The sequence below is a fragment of the Mustela nivalis genome (assembly GCF_964662115.1).
Source record: "Mustela nivalis genome assembly, chromosome: 3".
NCBI lineage: Eukaryota > Metazoa > Chordata > Mammalia > Carnivora > Mustelidae > Mustela > Mustela nivalis.
The window spans coordinates 3,224,914-3,237,234 of record NC_139022.1 but is presented as its reverse complement, the minus strand read 5'-3'; the positions used below and the strand labels follow the sequence as shown (position 1 = coordinate 3,237,234).

General features: G+C 43.9%; 1 long non-coding RNA gene across 1 annotated transcript in view; it reads left to right on the top strand.

The window, feature by feature from the left end:
- LOC309861262 overlaps positions 1-12,321 on the top strand; it is a 155,777-nt gene that overhangs the window by 65,841 nt on the left and 77,615 nt on the right. The gene's annotated exons all lie outside the window — the stretch shown is intronic.

Here is a 12,321-nt window from a genome sequence, read left to right as displayed (position 1 = left end):
TGGAGGACAAGGGGAGATGAAGAGGAGAAGGGAGTTGAGCAAAATTGGAAGGGGAGGTGAACCATGAGAGACTATGGACTTTGAAAAACAATCTAAGTGATTTTAAGGGCTGGGGGTGGGAGGTTGGGGGAACCAGGTTGTGGGTATTGCAGAGGGCACAGATTGCATGGAGCACTGGGTGTGTGGAAAAATAATGAACACTGTTATGGTGAAAAGCATATCTGTGGAGAGAGAGAGACAGTTTGACTTCTTTGACAATTTGAATACCTTTTATTTATTTTTGTTGTCTGATTGTTGATGCTAGTGTTTCTACTACTATGTTGAACCAAAGTGGTAAGAGTGGGAATTCTTGCCATGCTCCTGATCTCAACGGGAATGCTTACAGATTTTCCCCATTGAGAATGATATTCGCTCTGTTTTTTTTTTTTAATAGATAGATTTCAAGAATGGATGGGGAAAAATTAGGAGATTTTCCCCTAAGGACAGATATATAACAGGAATGCCCACGCTCATCACCGTTGTTTGACATTGTACTAGAAATCTCAGCCTCAGCAACTGGACAAAAAAATACAGCAGGACAAAGAAAATGAAAATGATTAGGGCAGGGGCTCCTGGATGGCTTGGTGAGCTAAAGCTTCTGCTTTAAGTTCAGTTCATGATCCCAGGGTCCTGGGATTGAACCCTGCATCGGGCTCTCTGCTCACCAGGGTTATGGCTCCCCCCCCACCTGCCTCTCTGCCTACTTGTGATATCTGTCTGTCAAGTAAATAAATAAAATCTTAAAAAAAGATTAGGGCAGAAATTAATCTATGCCTATTTCTATTCCTATAGATAGAAATCTATCTCTATACTTTGAAAAGCTTTAATCAGGAACGGATGTTGTATTTTGTCAAATACAGCACCAATTGAGAAGATTGTGTGGTACTTCTCTCTTCCTTTATTGATTTGTTCTATCACATTGATTGACTTAAAATATTGAATCATTCTTGCATATAGAAACCGAAAAGACTCCACACCCATACTACTAGAACACGTAGAGCAATTCAGTAATGTGGCTGGATATAAAAATCAATGTACAAAATATCAGTTGCTTTATTTACACTAACAATGAAAATATATAAAGGTAAACTCTTGGAATAAACCTAACAAAATCGGTAAAAGATCTGTACTGGAGGAACTACAGAACACTCGTGAAATAAATTGAAGACAAAAAAGATGGAAAAACATTCCATGCTCATGGACTGGAAGAATAAGCATTGTTAAAATGTCTATATTGACCAGAACAATCTACACTTTCAATTCCATCTTGATCAAAAATCCACCAGCATTTTTCAAAGTGCTGAAACAAACAATCCTAAAATTTGTGTGGAACTCAAAAACACCCCGAATTGCTAAGGAAATGTTGAAAAAGAAAAACAAAAGTGGGGGCATCATGTTGCCTGATTTCAAGCTTTACTCTAAAGCTCTCATCACCAAGACAGCATGATACTGGCACAAAAACAGACACATAGACCATTGGAACAGAGTAGAGAGCCCAGATATGGACCCTCAACTCTATGGGCAAATAATCTTCGACAAGACAAGAAAAGATATTCAGTGGAAAAAAGACAATCTCTTCAATAAATGGTCCTGGGAAAATTAGATAACTATGTATTGAAGAATTAAACTTGACCATTCTCTTACACCATTCACAAAGATAAACTTGAAATGGATAAAAGACCTCAACATGAAGCAGGAATCTATCAAAATTCTAAAGGAGAACATAGGCAGTAACCTCTTCAACACTGGCCACAACAACTTCTTTCAAGACATTTCTCGAAAGGCAAAGGAAATAAAAGTGAAAATGAACTTTTGGGACTTCCTCAAAATCAAAAGCTTCTGCACAGCAATGAAAACAGTCAAGAAAACAAAGAGGCAACCCACGGAATGGGGGAAGATATTAGCAAATGACAACACAGGGGAAGCACTGATATCCAAGATCTATAAAGAACTCCTCAAACTCAAGATTTACAAAACAGATAATTACCGATAAACCAATCAAAAACAGATAAACACAGATAAAGCAATCAAAAAATTGGCAGACTATGTGAACGGACCCTTCACCAAAGAAGTCATTCCAATGACTAACAGACACATGGAAAAATGTTCATCATCATTAACCATCAGGGAGATTCAAATCAAAACCACATTGAGATACCACCTTACACTGGTTAGAATAGCTAAAGCCAACTAGACAGTAAACAATAAGTATTGGATAAGATGTGAAGAAAGGGGAATCCTCTTCCACTCTTGGTGGGAATGCAAGCTAGTGCAACCACTTTGGAAAACAGTGTGGAGATTCCTTAAGAAGTTAAAAATAGAGCTACCCTATTACACTGCAATTGCACTACTGGGTAGTTACACAAAGATACAGATATAGTGAAAAGAAGGGCCATCTGTACCCCAATGTTCATAACAACAATGGCTAAAATTGCCAAACTGTGGAAAGAGCTAAGATGTTCTTCAACAGAAGAATGGATAAAGATGTGGCTCATATATACAATGGAAGTTACACCTCCATCAGAAAGGATGGATACCCAACTTTTATATCAACATGGATGGGACTGGAGGAGATTATGCTGAGTGAAATAAGTCAAGCAGAGAATGTCAATTATCATATGGTTTCACTTACTTGTGGAGCATATGAAATAACATGAAGGACATTAGGAGAAGGAAAGGAAAAGGGAATTAGGGGAAATCAGAAGGGGAGATGATGCGTGAGAGACTGTGGACTCTGAGAAACAAACTGAGAGTTTGGAAGGGAGGGGGAGTGAGAGGATGGGTGAATCTGGTGGTGGGTATTGTGGAGGGCACATATTGCATGGAGCACTGGGTATGGTGCATAAACAATGTACCTTGGAAGAATGAAAAAGTAAAATAAAATAAAATAAAATAAAATAAAATAAAATAAAATAAAATAAAATGGGGGTTCCTGGGTGACTCAGTGGGTTAAAGCCTCTGCCTTCAACTCAGGTCATGATCCCAGAGTCCTGGGCTCAAGCCTCGCATTGGGCTCTCTGCTCAGCGGGGAGCCTGCTCCCTTCTTTCTCTCTGCCTGCCTCTCTGCCTACTTGTGAGCTCTGTCTGTAAAATAAATAAATAAAAATCCTTAAAAAATTATAAAAACGTGATTTGGTAATCAAAAAAAAAAGTTGAAAAAAGAAAAAAAAAAGAACGAGGGGCACCTGGGTGGCTCAGTGGGTTTAGCCGCTGCCTTCGGCTCGGGTCATGATCTCGGGGTCTTGGGATCGAGTCCTGCATCGAGCTCTCTGCTCGGCAGGGAGCCTGCTTCCTCCTCTCTCTCTCTCTCTCTGCCTGCTTCCTCTCTGCCTACTTGTGATTTCTCTCTGTCAAATAAATAAATAAAATCTTTAAAAAAAAGAATGAATGAGAAGAAATGAAATCAGAGGAATCAGGATGTTCCATCTCAAGTTTTGATGTTGGTGGAGGAAATGATCAATAGAAGTGAAGAAAGATCTGAAAGCAGACCTATGTCAGGATGACTCACTTAATTTTGATAAAGCTGAATAACCCACTTAAAGTGAAAGATAGTCGTTTCAACCAAATGTGGCAGAGCTATTGGACATCCATTGGCATAGAAACCCAACTAAACCCAAAATATCTACATTTACACTTAATCCTTTATACAAATGTGAACTCAAATTATGACAGCATTGTTTAAAAGGAAAACATAAAAGAAAGGTAAAAGTATAAAAGTTTTACAAAGGAAGCACCGGAGATGACTTTCAGGACCTAGGCGCTGTGGTTCCTAAACCATAGCACTAAAAGCACCTTACATTAATGAAAACTCTTCATAAACAGGACTTTACCGAAATTGAAAACTTTTCTTCCACTAAGAAATTTGCTTACATTAGGAGCATGAAAAGACAAGCTCTAGACTAGAACATATTTGAAAACCGCATTATCTGACAAAGATCTTTTACCTAGAATATATAAAGAACTCTCAATACTCAGCAGTAAACAAAACAAACTATCCAAATAGAAAATGGACAAAGATACATGAACAGCTATTACATCAAAGAGAATACTGAGATGGCAAATAAGCAATGGGGGGGGGGGATTTGAACATCTCTAGCCATGAGGGAAACGCAAATGAAAACCTGACTGAATTATCACTACTACCTGTGTGTAAGAACAGCTGTTTAATATAAAACACAGTAAAAACACCAAATGTTGGAAATAGCCAGCTCTCCTACATTGCTGATGGGAAGGTAAATGGAACAGCCATTCTGGTAGGACAGTTTGATAGCTTCTACAATACTGAAACATAAAACCTACAACCTAGCAAGCTCTTTCCTGGACCATTATCACAAAGAATGAAAACTTAAATTTCCATGAAACACTAGCATGAATGTTCACTCTGGGTTTAATAAGAATAGCAGAAAGACTGGAAACAACCAAAATGAGTGAAAGGTGCCCCAGTTAAGGGACCTTTCTGAATTACCTGTGGCTTTTCTTGAGAGTCTACAAATCTAACTGTCTGCCTCTCTAGCAATCTATAAATTGCTCCACATGTCAGCACACCTCAGAGTGTTTCCATTCATTCTTAGGGTTCCCTAAGACCAGTCTTACTCCCTAAGACTAGCAGCCCCTAAGACTAGAAGCTCTACCCTCACTGGAGCATCACGCTTCCCTAAGGGCCCCAGGACTCTAATGTGTAAGTTTCAAGCAGCTGTGAAAGAGGCAGGAGGTATCTGGTACTAGTCTGTGACAGGGCAGGTGATGGGCTGTGATGGCCTCTAACATTTAAGGGGGCAGAGAAGGCCAGGTGTGGGACAGAGGCAACACCTATAATGCTGTCCTCCAAGAGCTGGTGTTTTGCCTTTGGGGAGGAATGGCCATGACAAGGACCCAGATCACTGTCTACCTTCCCTTCATCTCTCTGTCTAGACTGCATCTTCCCCCTGCCCTTGTAGAACCCCCTTCCTAAGCTTGCCATCTCCTGCCTTCTGCTCACACAAACACTTCCCAACAAATTCACCCACATTTTAGGGATGAAGGAATGGGGTTTAAGGTGTGAGCAGCTCTGGGGTAGAAGCCCCTCTAGGAGCTTAATGTTCTTTGGAACCCATGTCATGTGGAGCAAAGTCTGAGCAGGTAGTCACAGGAAGTTCCAAGTGCTGCATCATGTAAGCAACCCACACACCCCTTACATTTAAGTGGCCTGCACTTAACCAGGCTCAATACTGGCTCCCAAAAGCAGCACCCTCAAATCAGCTCAGACAACATTGATCTTAGGTATGCAAGTCTCCCACCTCCCAACTCCCATGAAGATCACTTCTCACACCCAGAGGAAGCTTCCTTATGACTCCCATCTCTTTATGCCCAGGTATTATGAGCACTCTGCCCTGACTGAGCTCAGCTCAGGAGCCAGACACCTAGGCCCTTCTCCTTCCATCTCACCTGGAGCCACATGTGATCCATAGCTCACTGGGATCTGCATCTTACCTGTGCTGCCACCCCACATCCTGGAGCTTAAAAGGACATTTCTCCAGAGGGGCCAAGCCTAGAATCACATATTCTAACTCCCTTCTTATTCCCAGTATCCAATTTTTTTAAAAGATTTTATTTTATTTATTTGACAGAGAGAGATCACAAGTAGGCAGAGAGGCAGAGAGAGAGAGAGAGAGGAGGAAGCAGGCTCCCTGCTGAGCAGAGAGCCCAATGCGGGACTCGATCCCAGGACCCTGAGATCATGACCTGAGCCGAAGGTAGCAGCTTAACCCACTGAGCCACCCAGGCGCCCCTCCCAGTATCCAATTTATCACAGAATTTCAACTTTGTCTGTTGGAAGTGGACTCTTTCCTTCATACCCAAGAATATTTTACAGTTTCCAAAATGCACCTGTCTCCACATCTCTTACACCATGCCTTACTTCGAAAATACCTAGGAACATAAAATACCCAATGTGAATCCCACCTGTCTCCCCCCAGTTCCTGCAATGCTTCATAGGTCAGAACCGAACCCTCCATCCTGTTCTCTCACTTCACTATTCCTACCGCCCTGTCCTCACACCTCCTCACCCAGACACAGGGAATGGTTTCATGCCTCTGGACTCTCTCCCCACTGATTCCCTTGTCTTGTCACAGTTGCTCTTCGAAGGACTGCATTACACAGGAACTTGTCATGGAGAAGCACTTGCTGCTGTGGCTGCAGTTTGAAGGCATAAAATCAGGATCCAACCTCAAGTTTAGCAACAAGCTGCTGGGAAGTCTCAGTCAGAAATGCTTTATGCAGAAATACCTGTGTACAGACATACTTATTCTCTATTCCTTCTAATAAGAATAATGCTTTTCTCAGTAGCTGTGCTTGGATTGTAGAGATCGGTATGTCTGTAAGTGTTGATGAGGACAGGCAGATTATGCTTTGTGTCAGCTCTGTATGCTTCAGTGACATCTTCTCAGAACCAGCATTAGGAGAATGTGATAACTCATATAGGGCAATATTGTCTACAAGCCAGACTACATCACAATTATCCAGAAGTTGTCTCTAATAATAAATTCTTTATTCATAAATGATCATTTTAAATTGTTAATTTAATATTCAAATTCATAGCACTCCCCTACTCCTGGAGATGACATTTTTCCCAGCTCCCCTTCGTGCAAGGCAGAAACTTCCAGGAAGACTTCTTCATTTGAATGAAGAACCTCTCTACCTCATAGAGCTGATCCTGCCTCTCACTGCACTGCTTTACCTCTTGTTTTAGGGCCTCCACCTCTCCCACCAGGACAGAACTCCTCTTGTTCAACTGGAGGCTCTAGTAAATGATTGCTCTGTGATCAGGGAATGGTTCTCTTCTACAATATCCTCCAAGCCCTCCTCCTCATTTTTTGCCCTGAGTTTTAATACAAAGTCTTCAAATACTGGACTGTTTCATCTCCTAGAGCATAGTGTTGTTTTCTGAGAAGAATTTCCCAAAAGATGAATACTGGACAGGTAGAAGGCCAGAGGGTCTTCAGTCTAAAGTCAATCCCAGGGAGAGGGAACTGGAATGCTCATTTCTATGCAAGATTGGAAGGCACCCAGTCAGAGCGTCTTGGGTCAGGCTCGTGCCCCAGTAACTTTTTATACCAGTGGTAGTATCAGATGTAGGGCTCATGGTTTGAAGGCTCCAAGATGGCATGGGTCCTGTGGACTCACTGGTTAAATGTTGTGCAGGTTTGGAGTTCTTGTAGCGAAGTGGCAAACCCAGTGTTTAAGTGTCCTGTACTCTGTGGGGAAAGAAGTTTCCATGTCCATGAGCATGTGGTGATCCAGCTGTTCAGGTGCCTGCTTGGCCTAGGACAGAGTTGAGTTATTGGTTACCAGGTCCAGGGACACAAGGTGAACCCACTGCCAAGTTGCCTGGTTTGTCTAATACAAAAGCTAAGTTGTTGGTCTTGAGGACCGAAGACACATGGTGAGCCTTATATGCATGTGCCAGCCTGGCCTAGTAGAGAGCTGGATTTTTGGTCTCCAGGTCCAAGAGCACATGGTGATCCTGATGTCCAAGTGATTCATTTTCCCACTGCTGACCAGGGATGTAGCACTCATGGTTTCTTGGCATTAGGAGGCCTGTTGTTCCCTGGACTCACCAGCCTTGTGCTTCACTGGGCTGGCCAGCTTGTGGTATGAGGGCCCCTGGTTCACCCCACATATGTGTGATTCACCTGCCCAATGTCAAATGAGTTCAGAAATCTCCAAGTCTTTGGGTTCCCGGTGGGTCCTTTGTTCTAATATTTGAATTTCTCTACTGCATCAGAGGGTTTGTGCTCTGTGGGCTCTTGGTTGGTCAGGTGTCTGGGTATTAGTTTGTCTACTGGGGACTCAAGATAGACAGTTTGAGGTCTGAGAACTTGTGTTCCAAGCACTACCATTGTGTCTAATGATGTGATGATTCCTTCTCCCAGTACTTACTTGTTTCCTAAAATTCCCTGTATGCCAAGGGTCTGGAGGCATTGTACACATTGTGCACATGTGGGTTGGCTGGGTATTCAGGGAAGTCATGTGCTCTGTGCTGACCTTGATTGAAGGGCAAAGTAGTAGTGTGCCCAGTGCTCTCATTTGACTGGGACATAGCTTTACTGTGTTGAGCACACTTGTGACCCCAGAGGTATGGGGCCCAGCTAGCTTAAGTGTCCCATTCCCACTTGCCACATGGGAATATACTGTAAGGGACTAGTTGGCCAGAGGGAGCCATTTTGTTGCAGTGAACTTAGATTGACCCTATGCAGTGAACTGAGATTGACCCTGCCCTTCCCAGAGGAACTTACTTGCAAAGCCTAGACACAAGGGTGAGTCAGGCCAGGTGAAGACATCCAATCAGAAGGGCGTGCATATATTTACTGAGGTGAGTTTAAATCCCATTGGCCACCTGTGTGGGGGCGGGGCTCAAACACCCTATAAAGGTCAGTCTTCGAGGCTGAGGCTGGGGAGGAGTAGGAGAGCTGTCGAGGAGTAGAAGAGTCTTCAGAGGACTAGGGCAGTCGTCAGAGCTGGGAGAGCCATCGGAGCTCTTATAAGAGCTTCAAGAGCCATCAGAGCTCTTGTAAGAGTTGTAAGAGCTGACAGAGCTCTTGTCAGAGCTGTCAGAGCCGTCAGAACCATGAGAGCCGCCAGCAGACCTACCGCCAGCAGCCCCACTGCCCCGAGCAATGGCCTCAGGGAGCAGGCTTGCCAGAGCAGCCCTTGTCTGGGGAGAGGCCCTGTCTGGAAAGCAGCCTCGTCTAGAGCGGCCATGTTGGGAGTGGCCTTGCCAGGCTCGTCGTCGTCACTTTTTCATAAGAGACAGCCCTGAACGGTCAGTTTGATTCTTGATGCTTGGTGCGAAATAAAGCTTTGATTGACCTTCACTTTGTATCAGTCTCGTTCCTTTTTTTTTTTTAATTTTTTATTTTTTATAAACATATATTTTTATCCCCGGGGTACAGGTCTGTGAATCACCAGGTTTACACACTTCACAGCACTCACCAAAGCACATACCCTCCCCAATGTCCATAATCCCACCCCCTTCTCCCAAACCCCCTCCCCCCAGCAACCCAAAGTTTGTTTTGTGAGACTAAGAGTCACTTATGGTTTGTCTCCCTCCCAATCCCATCTTGTTTCATTGATTCTTCTCGTACCCACTTAAGCCCCCCTGTTGCATCACCACTTCCTCATATCAGGGAGATCATATGATAGTTGTCTTTCTCTGCTTGACTTATTTCGCTAAGCATGATATGCTCTAGTTCCATCCATGTTGTCACAAATGGCAAGATTTCATTTCTTTTGATGGCTGCATAGTATTCCATTGTGTATATACACCACATCTTCTTGATCCATTCATTTGTTGATGGACATCTAGGTTTGATGGACATTCCGTAGTTTGGCTATTGTGGACATTGCTGCTATAAACATTCGGGTGCATGTGCCCCTTTGGATCACTACGTTTGTATCTTTAGGGTAAATACCCAGTAGTGCAATTGCTGGGTCATAGGGCAGTTCTATTTTCAACATTTTGAGGAATCTCCATGCTGTTTTCCAGAGTGGCTGCACCAGCTTGCATTCCCACCAACAGTGTAGGAGGGTTTCCCTTTCTCCGCATCCTCGCCAGCATCTGTCATTTCCTGACTTGTTGATTTTAGCCATTCTGACTGGTGTGAGGTGATATCTCATTGTGGTTTTGATTTGTATTTCCCTGATGCCGAGTGATATGGAGCACTTTTTCATGTGTCTGTTGGCCATCTGGATGTCTTCTTTGCAGAAATGTCTGTTCATGTCCTCTGCCCATTTCTTGATTGGATTATTTGTTCTTTGGGTGTTGAGTTTTCTAAGTTCTTTATAGATTCTGGACACTAGTCCTTTGTCTGATATTTCGTTTGCAAATATCTTCTCCCATTCTGTCAGTTGTCTTTTGATTTTGTTAACTGTGTCTCGTTCCTTTGATCATGGACCCCAACATTGGGGGCTCGTCCTGGTTCAAACAGTGAGAACTGAGCCAGCATCAGAATTTTGGGGAAAAGCCTTCAGAGGTATTGGGATCTTGGGTATTGGGATCCTATCTGTCTGGTTGGATCTCCAGGGTATAGCCCACCAGGGAGAAGCTGGATGCTACCATACTCCCCATGGCTGGAGTGGATGCGGGGTTGCCCCATCCCTCTGCTGGTAGATCAACAAGGGGTTTGAGTCCCCCCTGGGTGGTTGGGGGTTTGAGTCCCCCTGGGCAGTCGGCGGGTTCAAGTCCCCCTGGGCAGACAGGGGTTCGAGACCCCCTAGGTAGTTGGGGGATAAAGAAAGCCCCCAGCAGTGGCAGGTTCTGGGTAAGAATGATTGGGTCTGCAGTTGTCTTTGCCCTGTTCTTTTGTTGTCTGTTGTGTGGTTTGTTGTGTTTGTAGGGCACCAAGAAAGTCCCCACCAGCAGCAGGCTCTGGACGGGGATCGCTGGGTCTGCAGTTGTCTTTGCCTTGTTTTTTTTTTTTTTATTATTTGTTTGTTTTTGTTGTTGTTGTCTGTTGTGCTCTTTATGGGACAAACGTGGAGTAAGGGGCCTGTGACATCCCTAGGTCTTGTTCTTGAACACTTCAAGGATTTTCAAGGTAAAGTCACTCAGTCAGGTGACAAGGTTTACCTGGGAAAACTAAAAACAACCTGCCAATTAGAGTGGTCCACTTTCTCCACAGGGTGGTCGCCAGAAGGAACGTTTTCCTTGACTCAGATCTAGTCTACCCTAAGTGAGGTCTTTGATCTGCATCGAGAACAAATACTGTACATTGTGACTTGGAGATATCTGATAGAAGAGCTGCCATCATGGCTCAAGTCCCACCTTCCCCCTGCTAACGAAACCATTTCTCTCCCTCTATGGCAGGTCAGAGCACCAAAACCAGAATAGACAGATGAGGGGGAACCAGGGAAGAAGACTGTTCTACCTCCATCGGATATGGAGGATGTGGAATTCCCCCCATTATTTGTCCTCTAAATCTAACTCTTGGTCCCGTAATGCCTTTACAAGTTCACCTCATACATGGTTGGGACCCCTTATGGAACCACCAAGCAGAGAGACCTCCCTGGTTCTTCCCCTTTCCTCTATCCCCCTCAGTCTCCCTTTACTTCACTGGTACTGTCTGCACCAATGCTGCCTCTTTGTGAGGTTGCTCTACCAGACGGGAGAGGGTGACCCTACCTAAGCTATATCCCTTTCTCCTCTTCTGACATCTATAATTGGAAGACCCAACACAAATTATTTTCTGTCCAACCTCAGGATTTAATTAGCCACTTGGATACTGTCTTACTCATCAACCTACCTGGGTGGATGTTCAACAGCTCCTTATGGCTCTCTTTAATGGGGAAGAGCGGGATCGCATCATGTGAGAAACCCATAAGGTGATAAGTGAGAGACTTGGCAGGGACCTCGATCCTTGCCGAATGGAGGACTACTTCCCGAGGGAACCCCCCGACTGGGATCCAAACTCTGATGAAGGTAAGGAGAGCTTACGTTTCTACCGCCAGGCTCTACGGGGAGGCCTCTGTGCAGCTGCAAGGAGACCCATAAATGTATCTAAAATCAGTATAGTGACTCAAGGTAAGAATGAGTCTCCAGGAGCTTTTCTAGAAAGGTTAATTGAAGCCTATAAAATGTATAGCCCAATCGATCCTGAGGCACCCGAAAATCAGAGGGCAATAAATCTTGCTTTTGCCAGTCAGTCAGCCCCAGATATAAGGAAGAGACTTCAGAAAATTGAGGGAATTGAAGGGAAGAATCTGACTGAGTTAGTGGGAATAGCAGAAAAGGTGTTTAACAACAGGGATGCACAAGAGGACGAAAAACAGACAAAGAACTGGTTAAGGTAGGGAGGAGACGAGTAGGGGATAGTAAATGGAAGGAAAAGCCTAAGCACAGAGAAGGCAGGTGGGAAGACTTAGATTCAGATCAGTGAGCTTACTGTAAGAATAAAGGACATTGGGCCAGGAAGTGCCCTAAAAGGAAGACAGCAATGCTTGCCACCAGAGACTTAAGGGGCCATTGTTCTGAGCCCCTCCCCAAAGCTTGGATAAAAATTGAAGTGGAGGGAAAATCAGTTGATTTTTTGGTAGACACAGGAGCCCAATTTTCATCATCACTTAAACCTATGGAAAAACTATCTGGAGAGGAAGTTTGCGTACAAGGAGCAAATGGCACAGAGAGACATAAAGGGACAACAAAAAGGACTTTAAATTTGGCCTTCAGAGTAGTTAAACATCGATATTTGGTCCTCCCTAATGCCCCACATAACTTGATGGGAAGAGATATCCTCCACAAGTTAAGAG